The sequence below is a fragment of the Saccopteryx bilineata genome, chromosome 9 (assembly GCF_036850765.1).
Source record: "Saccopteryx bilineata isolate mSacBil1 chromosome 9, mSacBil1_pri_phased_curated, whole genome shotgun sequence".
In the NCBI taxonomy this organism is placed as follows: Eukaryota; Metazoa; Chordata; class Mammalia; order Chiroptera; family Emballonuridae; genus Saccopteryx; species Saccopteryx bilineata.
Genome location: NC_089498.1, coordinates 5,706,577 through 5,720,381, shown reverse-complemented (window position 1 = coordinate 5,720,381; position 13,805 = coordinate 5,706,577). Strand labels below are relative to the sequence as shown.

The following is a 13,805-nucleotide window of genomic DNA, read 5'->3' as shown; positions in this document are numbered from 1 at the left end:
AAACAGAACTGGGCAAGGAGGCCAGGACACTGTTGCCCTCCACCGCCCTCAGTGTCCCTGGGAACCCTGCTGCTGGCTGAGGGTCTCCCCTCCCCCCCCCCCCGCCACGGGTGCCGACACGACCTTGTAGAAACTGCATCACCCAGCACGTGCTTTCTCACGTGGTCAAGGGGGACCCCTCCGCTCTCTCCACAACCCCCTTTATCTTCTTCAATCGGCCCCTTTCCAAAAATGGTCTGGATAAAATAACGCATGATCAGCGACTTATCGAATGGCTCTAGCCTTCCAAACGCTTCATCCTCTGCTTCGGGATAATTACAAGTTACTGGTTCGCGGAAAATGTAGGAATTGGTGACGCTTCTGCAAAATCTCCTGGTACAAATACATCCACTATCAGAAGACTTTTTCATGAAAAAATTCAGCTGAAAATTTTTTCTTCCTCTGTGTGTGTGTGTGTGTGTGTGTGTATATATATATGTGCACACGCACACTTGTGAATGTTGGCATTGGTGGTGGTGTTTGTTCTCCAACTGCTTGAGTGGAGTATTCAGAATGTGCTTGATCAATCTCAGGTTTTCATAAATCTATTAGAGCTATAAATTGTCCTCTGAGTACTAATTTAGCCACATCCCATAGGTTCTGGTACATGGTGCCACTAATTTCTAAATAGTTTATTATTTCAGTTTCAACTTCTTAAACCCCCCCCCCAAAAAAAAAAACACCCAAGAGTTTATTTGGAAAGGTGTGTTTAAATTTCTAGGAGGAAAAAAAAAATGTAGCATGTTCTCTAGAAATATTTTCTACTACACATTCTAAGACTAGCTAAGTTTCATTCAGTCGTTCTTTTTGAATCAGTTTCACAGCTCTCTGACATTTCAAAGCTCCTTAAGCTTCAATTAGCTTTATTCCAACCCTGGGAAGAAGAGCTGGCTTGATTGACATGCTGGAGAGATGAAGTCCATAGGGATTAGGTGGTTTTTCCAAAAGCCACAGAGCGTAGAAGGGACAAACTTTAAGACATCATAGCAACGTAACGAATAAGTGTTTGCTCCTGCCACATTCAGTCCTGGCTCCTGACAGGTTCCGTTTCTCAACGACACTTACTGAATGTCTCCTATGTGCTAAGTTCTAGCCCAGGGCACTGTGAGTGCCGCATTCAATAATACAGAGTTCAGTCTCAGCCCTCCCGGGCATCGCAGTGAGCAGCTTACTTTCTGAAAAACGAGGCCAAATGTATGAAATCAGGGCCTTGAACAAGCAGAGGACCCTGGAGTGCAGAGAAATTGCTGTAGCAAACTCAGAGAAACTGCAGGTCCTCCTCATAACAGCCAAGGTGGCCATGTCTACCGGGGTCCCCGGAGTTCTTGCAAGTTACCTTGACCCACTGCCTGGAGGCACTCATGTTGGTGGCAGAGCCCGTGTGCCGCTTCTCCCAGAGTCACCCTAACCTTAAGTCCTTTCCTGAGACAAGGCCTTCTTCTAACCGCCAGACAACCGCTGGGCCCAGAGGCCGCCGAAGGTCTGCTGAGGCCCCGGTCGCAGAAGAAAATATTGGGCCCCTTAAAAAAGAGAGAGAGAGAGAGAGACAGGGAAAATAAAAATACATGTTAATTGTAAGGCCAGTAGCCAGGGCCACCATCACAACCGCCTGACCCATGCAGGTTTGCATTGGATTCGGACAGTCGGTAAAGAAACAACGGAGCCAAAAACTGATGGGCCATCATATTTAATCCTAGCTTGCACCCGGCAGGCAAGTAAAAACACATACTGAGCTCCAAAACCCACTCATTTGGTGCTCACAAAGCTACTGACTTATCCGAGTTTCCTAGAATCAAAGGTTTCTAGCTCACCAGACTTATTCACCTCTGTTCCCCATCTCCTTCTTCCTGCACAAACTGCACAAACTGGCTTCTCCTTCAGCACTCCACCATCTTGGCTACTTCTTCTGGCCTCCTCCACATGGCCTTTCTCTGCTCTCCCCTCTAATGCTAATCTCAGGAACCAAGCGAGAGCAAGCTCCTGGTCTGCCCCACTTTATAGTGCACAAATCAAAACCTTTAATCCAATATACCAGGGGTCCCCAAACTTTTTACACAGGGGGCCAGTTCATTGTCCCTCAGACCATTGGAGGGCCGGACTATAAAAAAAACTATGAACAAATCCCTATGCACACTGCACATATCTTATTTTAAAGTAAAAAAACAAAACGGGAACAAATACAATATTTAAAATAAAAAACAAGTAAATTTAAATCAAGAAACTGACCAGTATTTCAATGGGAACTATGGGCCTGCTTTTGGCTAATGAGATGGTCAATGTGCTCCTTTCATTGACCACCAATGAAAGAGGTGCCCCTTCCAGAAGTGCAGCGGGAGCTGGATAAATGGCCTCAGGGGGCCGCATGTGGCCCATGGGTCATAGTTTGGGGACCTCTGCAATATACAAACAAGGAAGTCTCTGATACAAAGTCACTTATCTGAGGCATGATGGGATTGCACCATCCCACATCAAAAAGGATGGGAAAGGCTTAGTCCTAAAACCAAGCCTCAGGCTACAAGGATCCTGCCTGCCCACAGCCCGCCCCCAACACATATTAATATCACCTGGGTGATGGGCTTCCACGTGGGCAGTGCCATCTTTGACAAAGTGAGCATAATATATTTTATCTGCCCAACATTAATCATATTTTTTAAAAAATATTATATACTGTAAATGTTAAAACTGCACATATGAAACCAAACTTGGTATCATTAAAAAAAAGTGTAAAGTTGGGGTTTTGCAGGGCCCTTCAGAAGTCGGGGCCCAGGGCGCACATCCCTTGTGCCCGCCATTAAATCCGCCTCTGGCTGGGCCCCTACCGCACCAGGAACACTGCTAAGCGTTTGTACCCAGGATCCCTGTTCGTGTAACCCCGACATTTCTGCCCATTTTATTGGAAACGCACCGAGCCTCAGACCAATGAACTCACCCAAGGTCATCCTCTCGTGAGAATGAGGCTTTCTGACTCCAAGACCAGTGCTCATCCCAGGATCCCAAGGATTGCGGGTTGTGTGTGTGTGTGTGTGTGTGTGTGTGTGTGTGTTCCTTTTTCTCCTCGGGAGGGGCCTCTTCAGAAGAATCTGTGGAATTCTGATTGATCTGCTGCCCTCTGTTATTTAGATGTGTGGACCTTGTCCTCTCAAGCCTATTGTCATCATTACCCTCTCTGTCATCTCATCAAGGTCTGTGCTGAGCACCTTGGGTCTGCCCCGCCCTTCATCAGGACAGTGGCTAAGAGCAGCGGCTCTGGAACGGAGCCCCTGGGCTCACCACTGACTCTGTGTCTTACCGGCTGGGGGGGATGGTGGCCTTGGGTGTCCTTTCTTGCCTGATATTGTCCAGGAAGTAAATGACAGCCTGGACTCAACAGAGCCCTTGAGAACAGAAGTCTAACTCCACAGACCCGTGGAGGACACTGAATGCACCTGCAAAGCCCAAGGGCACACGTTTTCTGACTGTAAGCAAAGAGGAAGATGTTTGACATCTGGACGCTTTGGGATCGAAGGCAGACCTGGGGAAACGGGAGGCCATGTCATCTCTCCATGCAGAACACGCCTGCCGGGAAGCCAGGTGACTTGAGGACGGTTTCCTGGAAGTGCAGCCTGAGACGGACTCTGAGTGCATGGGGTTTGTGGAGGGACTGCTGGAGGGAGGGAGGGAGGGAGGGAGGGAAGCAGAGAGACAGAAACGTGCCTGAGCCCCCTCCTTAACCCCCCTTCCCCAGAGAGTCTGTGTGAGCGTCACTAACGTGTGCTCCATGGCAGGATACCAGTGCTTTATCACGGACTGCGGGACCGCTGGCTTGCGGTGACCATAAAGAGGAGACCACTTTTGGTTGGTATTTGTCTTGAAGTTCTTTGCAGTCAGGACACCCCCCCCCACACACACACACACACCCTGGCTGCAAGCACAACACTGCACAGCGGGCTTCCTGGGCAGAGGGGAAGCCAGGGGCTCTTTGCAGAAATGACTGCAGGTGCCCCAAGGTGTATCACGCTGCTCGGGAATTCCCCTGGGTACCTTCAAGGGTGGTCTGAGGTCTTCTCATCAAAGAAGATTTCCCCTGTCCTCACCCCCCACCACTACCACCTCTCCTTCAATGAGGGAGCAGAATTTCTGTCCACGGGGAGAATAACTCAAGTCACCCTCCATCCGGGTCTCCCTCTCACTATGAACACCATCCAATCAAGCTCGCGTTCCTGACCTCTGCAGAAATGCGGGTCGAGGGAGCAGCACTCTGATCTCAGCGTTCAGTGAGTCCCAAGATAACGGCCCAGCGGCCCGAGGACAATCCCCACCCGAAGGCCTGGAAACCCGGCTGGTACAGCCTTACGGACACGAATGAGTTTAGGATGGACGGACGGACCCTTCACCTCAAAGCGGGAAAATTCTGATGTCCCAGGGATGTCACTTCTCCTGCGGACACATTTCAGACTCACTCACTGCAAGTCAGATTTTGGCTGCACTTATTAAAAAGAGGATTCCTGGGGCGGTGGGGAGGGTGGAGGAAAAAAGAGTGTTCCAGGGAGGCGAGAGGGCTGATGGGCTGCCAGTTAGTTCAGAGGCAAAGGGGCACCAGAAAGTCGCTCCCGTGCGGCTGACGGAGCCCGGAGCTGTGACAGACCGGGAGGCAGGTACAGGCACATGGAAACAGTAAGTTTGCAAACCGCGGGGAACTTCATGGAAACACATTGATACTTTGTGAAATGTGTAAGAATCTGCCCGGACGCAAACGCTGTGTCTGTCACAAACCGTTGGTTTCCTTTTCACTGTCCAGGAGAAACTATTATCTGAAAGGAAACACACCTAAGATTTTACTTTGTCCCCTCCCTCTCCCCCCAAACCAGGTCACAAAAGATGTCCCTTGTCACACACGCTCCGTCGTTCTCCTGGGACTGGACCCTTTCATCACACAGGCTCGCCTCCTATTCCGAAGAGCAAGGTCTGGAAGCAAAAACTGCATCATTTCTTCTTACAAAAAAAATGCCTTTCCCATTTTTTAATCAACGAGCACTAGTCATCTCCTGATGTCGGTGTGTGTTATTTCCTGAAATTGTCGATAATGGGCTTAGAAAAGTTTGAGAAAAAAAAAAATAGAGTTTTGAAGTTTGCTAAATGCCCACCATCTCCATAACCACTCAAATCAGGTTATTTTTTTTGTTGTTGTTTGTAATTCTTTTAAATTAAATATCTTTGATAATAAATGCAAATTAGGGAACAATAAATTATAACTTCTAGGCTGACCAGCGACTAATTACATGTATTATAATTAACTCCAGTTTCCAGCACAAGGCATTTAACTTAATAATCAGCCCGTGTACATTAGCATATCTGAGAGGGGTCTGGCACACAGGCCGGGCCATACGGGGAGCCACCCGAGCTTCTTCCTCGGAACTAGGACAGGGTGCGGGGAGCAGGAGGGATGGAATTACTTTCAAAAGAAGTTTGGGCTAAATATAAGTTGAGCAGCTCAGATTATAGGCATAAAACCCCGACTTAAAAATATTTATCCTAAATACACCCTCTGACCATCACTCAAGAGCCTGCAGGTTCTAAAAATCTATAATTTCCGCGAATCCATTCAAAATATCTATCTTTTAGGCCCCGCGAGGCCCTGGTGAACGCGTCCTTCGAGATTCTGGGGGTCAGATCTGAGCCTGACGGAGGGAGAGTGGGGTTTCAGGAAGCCCCTGACCACTTTCTAGGAAAACCAGCAGGGAGAGCCCAGCCTGGGTGGTGCTGGCATGTTCGCTACCGACTTCATCCTATATCTGCTCTTCCAGCCCTTCTAGCAACTTAACTACTTCTCCGGCCTGCAGTGCGCTAGGCTCCCAGGATTGTAAATAAGACAAGAAGGGCCCGCACGGGCTGCGTGAGGCCCAGTCCGTCCGCTGGCTTTTTTTTGTAAGATTCAACGTTTTGATTTCTAGATTCTTCTAGAGCAGGGGTCCCCAAACTACGGCCCGCGGGCCACATGCGGCCCCCTGAGGCCATTTATCCGGCCCCCCGTCGTACTTCTGGAAGGGGCACCTCTTTCGTTGGTGGTCAGTGAGAGGAGCATAGTTCCCATTGAAATATTGGTCAGTTTGTTGATTTAAATTTACTTGTTCTTTATTTTAAATATTGTATTTGTTCCCGTTTTGTTTTTTTACTTTAAAATAAGATATGTGCAGTGTGCATAGGGATTTGTTCATAGTTTTTTTTTATAGTCTGGCCCTCCAACGGTCTGAGGGACAGTGAACTGGCCCCTTGTGTAAAAAGTTTGGGGACCTCTGTTCTAGAGTTCAGGGGTGCGGTTGCCTCCTCCTCCTCGGGTACAGCTGGGGTCATCCCCGCTCTGGCTGTGATCGCTGCGTTTTCCGACTATCCCTGGGTAATTGTCCAAGGGACCCGGACAGGTCGGACCAACCAAAGGTGCCACGAAGGTCAGACCGCAGCAGAGCATGCCCTGATGTTATCCGGGAGATTGATGTGCAAATCACCTTGATTTCGATTTGGCACCAGGGTAGTAAAACGTACTTGCAATCCCCGATAACACGGAAGATCGGGCCCAGACACGGGGCACTGTATTTTATACCTTCCGTGGAGTTTTCCCTGATGCAACCATAAATCAGCCCGCAAAGGGGGCGTTTGGCCCCTGCTCACAGGGAGGCGGTGAGAAACCCACGGGACGTGGGAACGGAGACGTTTTGGAACTCGGGAAGGACCACCTTCCCGCTTGTATCAGGGACTTCAAGGGGGTGGTGGGGGGCGGTCAGAACACAGCCGGGGGCTTTAGGGGAAGCCACAGGAGAAATCACCATCGCCCAGTGAGTCTGCGCGTGTCCCGTGGAAGCATCAGTTTCTAGTTCTGAACGCCGCCCGAGCAGAGCTCTTGGTAGAAGGTAGAAAGACGGACACATCAGAAAGACAAGTCTTTCTGATACATGTGTTTAATTCTGAAAAACAGGACAAAGTGTAGCAAGAAGAGATGGGGGAGGGGAATAAGCAGTCCAATCAGAACCCCAGTTTGCAGTCACTTTAGCTGTGATGCTATTCGTAGAGTGTCTGTCTCTCCTGTCTGCTTCCAAGGGAGGCTTACAGCAAATTCATATATATATATTTGCTTACAGCAAATTCATATATATACATATATATATATAATGTCCATATATATATGGACATTTTAAGGAATGTAAGGCCTTTAAATGCGTCTTAAAACCTCGCAGCACCAAGCATGATAATTTATAAAATCGTTTAATAAAACGTCCCCAGTGCGAGGTCCCAAGAGTCTCGGGATATTGAGCTCAACATCAGAAAAAGAAGCAGCCGGTACCTCCAGGTACATCTGCCCCTTGGCATGGCGGCCTCTGGCCTCTGGCGTAAGCTCGGGTCTTAAGTCCGCTTATGGAAACGGCTCTGCTCCCGAACCCTCCTTCCCTCCCTACTCCGCACCCCATTGCCATGGGTGTACGACCTTGCTCCGGGGGGCATCAGAGCTCGTCAGCGTCAGCGTAGGTGGGGGTAAGGTCCAACATGCCTGGTGAGGTATCCCCTGGGAAGAAAGAGAACAATCAAGGTTGGAAACTAAAATTCAGAGAGAATAAATAATAACTTGCATTATATTTTCCCCGACGTGTTTATTCTCCTGGCTCAGAAAACCTCCGGGGGGGGGGGGGGAAGAATCCCTCTGCTGACACGGACAGGGGCCCCCCCCCCCAGTGAAATAGAAACCGACAGACTGAAATCGCGAGAAAAATGTAGTATTCCACTTAATGCAACTCAAGTATTCTTCAACTTAGAAAAAGAAAGCCGCTTCAAGCCCTACCCACGCCGAAGCCTCTCATGAGGTCTCCCGTTGGTATTTCTGAGCAGGAAGCCTGTTCCTTCACAGACTGTCAACTGCCTTTGGCTTTTTCTTTTCAATTAAAGTGAAAACACACCACTCTCCTTCTTTAACCTGTCCTTTCTCTAGTGTTGTCTTATCAGGTGCAAAGCTAAGTTACTCAATAGAAAAATGCGCATTGAGTTGACAAAGGGGGAGAATCCCACACATTCTTACAGCTCAGAGTAGAGGTCATTTGTGTTTCTTTTACAGGGCTTCCTTGTATCCAAATTACACTCTTCAACAGGTTTTATGCAGTTTAAACTGGCATAAAACAAAACAAAGAGATAAGGGTAAAGACGGTCCCTGGTCCCTGCAGTACTTTGCCTGAGGTCAGAATGTCAACTTGAAGTAACAACATAAAAGAGAGAGAGAGAGGGAGAGGAGGAAACAAGCAGAGATCACGTTCTCCTAACAGGTGAGACTGAGATCAGTGATGAGAGAGACCCCAACCCCTTGCTGTGGCGGCCCCTCCTTCCTCCCACACGAGGCAGGTTTGGGGGGCTTCTGCTCACCTGTGTGCAGAGCAGACTGCCCCAAAGCCGGGGGCAGTCTTTTCACCGAGGGTCCCTTGCCGACCCAGCCAAGTGGGCTCACAAAGTATTCTTCCTCCTGCTTCCAAATGACAGGCGCCTTTCCGGATGGTGCCACCCAGAGAGAAAAGACAGAATTCGGGGGGGGGGGGGGGTAAGGATAAGCACAGATGGAGAAAGCCTAGTGGGTCTCCACCAGGCTGTGATTTTCTGGGGAACCTGGGCAACCATGTGACCCCCCCAGCCGTGGGGCAGGGGGCTGAGCTGCGTGTAGAACGTGTCACCTGACGCTGGAGGACAGGTATACACAGGCCAGGTGGTGCACATGGGCAGGAGTGAGGGGGGTGTGATGTGTGCGACGGATGCTGGAGAACCCCCTGTCCGGTTCAGGATGGGTTTACTACGCAGCCTCTGTCTCCTCATCGACTTCTCCTTGCGGGACCAGCTCTCACCTCCTCTGATCGCTGCGCTATGGAGCCACTAGGCCTGGGGCGCTGACCTGTCAGGGCCTCCGCTTCCTCACGGGCAGTGGCGGCGGTGACCCTGTGCTTCCCGATGCAATTCCGTCCAGGACCTCCGCCCACAAAGGAAGGGCCAAATCGTTCCTACTGGTTCCCCGGAGAGCAGGCGGCCTGGCGGACATAAGGCTTGTACAACGGTTGGCCAATCCCAGACGCACATGAACGCCCAACATGAAACAAGTTTGCTTGTGTTTTTGTTTTCAAAAAGGGCGGGGACACTCCACTTATTTGAGTGTCACAAAAGCATCCATCCCTTCTACGAGGGTTGCTCTGATAAGCTAAGGAGACATGCCAACCCCCAAATGCCCTCATCAGCGCCCGCTGTCGGCTGGTAGAGGTTACCAGATCGAATGGGGGGAACGAGGGCCCAAGAAAACCCGTAGGGATCTAGCCCTGCCTGCTGGGCGTGAGGCCGCAAACTGCAAGGGCTGGGTTTCTGGGCAAAGGCAACTTTTCTCTCAAAAGCTACTGGGAAGTTGGCAGCATTGTGGAGGTCATGCCTAGCCCGTGGGCACCCTTACGTCCTGGTGACAGCGTCACACGTAGATTCCAGAACCAAGGAGCACATGTGCGGTGGGCCTAGGAAGCAGCGACACTCAGTCCAGGGACAAGGAAGCCCCCGGGGATGTCCGAGGAGCAGGACTCGCCTGACTCGGTCCCACCCACGTTGTTCTCCGAGCTCCACCTCCCCGCGTTAATAGATTAGATAGCGCTAGTGGACACCAATTTTTCACCTTTGCTTCAAAGAGTTAACCTGGCACTCTCGGAGGTGGTATCTCGGGGCGCTGACAGTCTTGTTCGGCATTCAAGGGCTGATGTGGGCAAAGACATGGGGGAATTTAGAAAGCTGGCTCGGGTGCCCGGATAGAGACCCGGGGGTCCGTGCTGTATGAAACGGGCTAGCGAGCGCCTCACGCAGGAGCTCCTGTGGCGGGGCCCACTGAGGCCGGCCCACTGGAAGGACGGGAGCGCGCTCCAGCACCTTCTCCCTGGGGTGCACACTCTGTCTGCAGCCATCAGAGTATATGTGTGTGTGTGTGTGTGTGTCCATGTATGCATGTGTGTGTGTATGTGCGTGTGTTCTGCTCTTTCTGTCCCTTCTCCCTGGGGTGCACACTCTGTCTGCAGCTATCAGAGTATATATGTGTGTGTGTGTGTCCGTGCGTGCATGTGTGTGTGCGTGTGTGCGTGTGTTCTGCTCTTTCTGTCCCTTCTCCCTGGGGTGCACACTCTGTCTGCAGCTATCAGAGTATATATGTGTGTGTGTGTGTGTGTCCGTGCGTGCATGTGTGTGTGCGTGTGTGCGTGTGTTCTGCTCTTTCTGTCCCTTCTCCCTGGGGTGCACACTGTCTGCAGTTATCAGAGTATGTGTGTGTGTGTGTGTGTGTGTGTCCGTGCGTGCATGTGTGTGTGCGTGAGTCCTGCTCTTTCTGTCCCTTCTGCCTGGCCTCCTTCCCCTCTCCTCCGTGTCTCTCCATCTGCAGGACCCCCTACCTCCTGCAGACACCATTCTCAATAATGATAGTTTATTGATCTCCTGGTGTTAGCTGCCCCCGACTCACGCTCTTCATCTTAGTCCGGGCACTTTCTCGTCCATCACAGCCTGCAAAGTGCTCGGGGTTCCAATCTGGAGAGAGAGAGAGAGAGAGAGAGCTGCTGCCTGGACCAAGGCCAGGGGGTCTCTCAGAGATGGGCTTGCCCGCCTCCCCTACAGCCTGGGGGCGTCGTCAGGAGGACAGTGGAAACAGTAATCACAGCAGTCAGCACGTATTGACACTCACCCCATGCCAGGCAAGCTGTAAGTGCACAGTCTGCACACCCTCTCAGACCCGTCCTATTCACCACTGCCAGTGAGGCCCAGAGAGGTGCCGGGCTCGCCGGCAGTCACACAGCTGTTCAGTGTCGCGGCTGGGATCTGAACCCCATGCCCGCGCACACAGACCCTCACCGGCCCCCCAACAGGAGCAGGGCCATGGGCGTGGGCGAAGCAGGTGGCATAAGGTGGAGGGGAAGTACCCCGAGATGCTGTTTAATAACAACAACAGAAGTGCCCCCCAAGACTGGTATGCTGGGCAGATTCCCCACCCACTGCCACCCAGAGAGGGTCTCCAGCCAGCGTGAGCCCGGGCAGCAGCTGCTGCAGGAGACCTGGCCCCCGAGCTGTTTACTTCTGAGCCATAAACAGGAAGGCCCTCAAAGGGGCCCCTTTAGGTTGGCCATGCTGGGGTTCCTCTCTCCTCCTCCCCTTCCTTCCCCGCCTCCCCCAGTGCGTGTCCCCAGGCGGGGGGAGTGTTTCCTTTCGAATGCTGCCACCTCCCAACGGCCTCCGAACCCGGGCCTGAAAGGGCCTCCCCTGGGCTGGAAATTCCAACTGTGAAAGTCACCCTGAGTGGAGAAGAGAGGGAGAGCCAGGGCCCACCCCAGAGAGCCTGAGGACGCAGGGGGACAGCGACAGACAGGCAGCGACGTCCCCCGATCTCCACTGGACCACCTGTGTGTGTGCGTGTGTGTGTGTGTGTGTGTGTGTTTAACTAATGCATAAGTAGAAATGAAACATTTTCAGAAAAGAGAAAACTCCCTCTCTGGAAGAAAGCTGGAGAGAAAGAGATCAGGAGAGTGAGAGACGAGAGGCCTCAGATCAGACGGCACGTCTCGAAGAATGTCCTCTGTTACATTCTTTCCCAAGAGAATCTGGGGGGGGGGGTTCCACAACCAGGAAGCGCTCCGTGGTCCTGGCCTATTACAGGCTCTGAGCAGTCCTGCGGCCAAAGGCCTCACTTCACTGGGGGGCTTGATTTTCCAAACGCCGTCGCCTACACGACTGTATTTCCACAGATGGCCTGTGCCCTCTTGGGGCGTTCAGAGTCCGCGCCACGCTCTGGGAATTTCTGGGTTATTGCATGAGGTCAGATGCTCTGGACGGTACCTTGTTTCATCTGTGACTTTCTTTGTCAAAACCTTCCTGCTCAACCCCGCACTCCCGGTGACCCTGAAGCTTCCAGATACGGAACGAGGAAGGTTTCCTGGGCGCCCCCCCCCCCCACACACACACACACACGCACACACCCCCGCCCTGCAAAGTCAAAAACCCACATAGAACGCTTCACTCTGGATTGCCTCCACGGAGTCCGTATCCGCGGCTGGCTAAAACCGTGGGTGAGAATCCCTGGGGACACGGAGGACCCACTGCATCTACGGAAAAGACGATCCCCTATCAGTGTAAGCCACACGGGTCAAAACCATATTGTTCGAGGTTCAACTGTGTTTGTGCGTAAGGATGACGGACTCCCAGAACACTTCCAAGGATCCTAGAAAAGACCTCTTTTATGTGACTGCATCCTTGAAAATGTATGTGACTCCCTCTACCCTCAGCCACACCCCCACCCCATCCTCTGGCTGCGTGAGACCTCTCTGAGCACCGGACGTCTGATCGCAGTCCTCCGTGCCAAGTCCCACTGCCCCCACGGAACCTTCTAGGTTCCCCACCTACTCCCCACTCTCCCTCCCCTCCCCTCTGTCTTAGAACCCTGACCGTGTCACTTAGCCCAGAGCCGTGACTGGCCTGAATTTTCCAGGCTTTGTTTGTTTAATGAAATGATGGGCATCATCAGGTCTTGAACTGGTGAACTGAATCTAGCTCACCGATATCTTGGCCATCGAAGTGCTCGTAAAACAAAAGAAGGGCTTCCATCGCTTGCCCATGTATAATAATTTGGGGTTTTACATTAAAACTCTGGATTTATGACCTCCCTTCAACAACAACAACAAAAGAAATAGATCAGAAGATCTGGCCACGCTTGGCCCACATTCCTCTTTTACAGCCATCAGCTGGAGCCGCGTGGCCACCTCGAGATGGGACAAATGTCCGCTTTACTGATGTCCCCGCCATCCTAGAATGTCACTGGGAAACTGGGACACACAGGCCATGTATCCCAGGTCAAACACGAACTAGCTGGCTAATCTTGAGGAAGTTCCTAAACCTCTCTGTGCCTCGATTTTTCCTCTGGAAAAGGGTGACAAGTAATAATAGCTCCTTACCTCCATCAGTTAGGTTGAGCTAGGTTTGCTGTGGTTAAAAAAAAAAAAGTAATCTCCAAGATCTTAGAGAAGGCATAGAGCCTGACCTGTGGTGGCGCAGTGGATAAAGCGTCGACCTGGAAACGCTGAGGTCGCCGGTTCGAAACCCTGGGCTTGCCTGGTCAAGGCACATATGGGAGTTGATGCTTCCAGCTCCTCCCCCCCTTCTCTCTCTCTGTCTCTCTTCTCTCTCTCTCTCCCTCTGTCTCTCCCTCTCCTCTCCAAAAATGAATAAAAAAAAAAAAAAAAAAAGAAGGCATAGAACAAAGGCTTATGTCACACTCACGCTCTGTGTTTACTGTGGGTGGACAGCGCAGGGTGGGGGAGGGGTGCTCTAATTATTGTAAGGACTCCACCCCGGGGCAAAGGAGGCTTCACTGTAGCACGGAAGGGCTTCCGTTGTCAGTTCCGGGACGGTGGACATCAGGGTCAGGGAAGAGACCGGCAGATGCACACTAACTCAGTCCCGTCACCCTGGCCAGTGCAAGTCACACGGTCTTGCCTAACTTCACAAAGGACAGGGACCTGCAGCCAGAACCAATGCCAGGGAGAAGGGGAGAAACCGCAGATTGACTGTAAGGCTTAAAAGCCCTTCTCTTCCTTGGGTGTCTTCTAACCAATCTAATTTTATCATGTGTAACTTTGTATTTCTTTCCATTAAAGAGGGTCCCCCCTCAAAATCGTATCAACTCCAGGCCCTACAAAACCCGGATCCATTTCTGCCAAAAAAAACAGGTGTTAGAACCCTGATGACTTTGCCACGACCTCACC

General features: G+C 51.4%; 1 long non-coding RNA gene across 1 annotated transcript; it reads right to left on the bottom strand.

Annotated features, from left to right (window-relative positions):
* Nucleotides 1-8,434: 8,434 nt before the first annotated feature.
* On the bottom strand, nt 8,435-10,587 carry LOC136312883 (uncharacterized). The gene is made up of 4 exons (XR_010727079.1): nt 10,520-10,587; nt 9,692-9,769; nt 8,889-9,068; nt 8,435-8,536 (listed from the first exon to the last, which is right to left on the bottom strand). It is a non-coding gene; the product is annotated as an uncharacterized lncRNA (long non-coding RNA).
* Between the last annotated feature and the right edge of the window lie 3,218 nt (nt 10,588-13,805).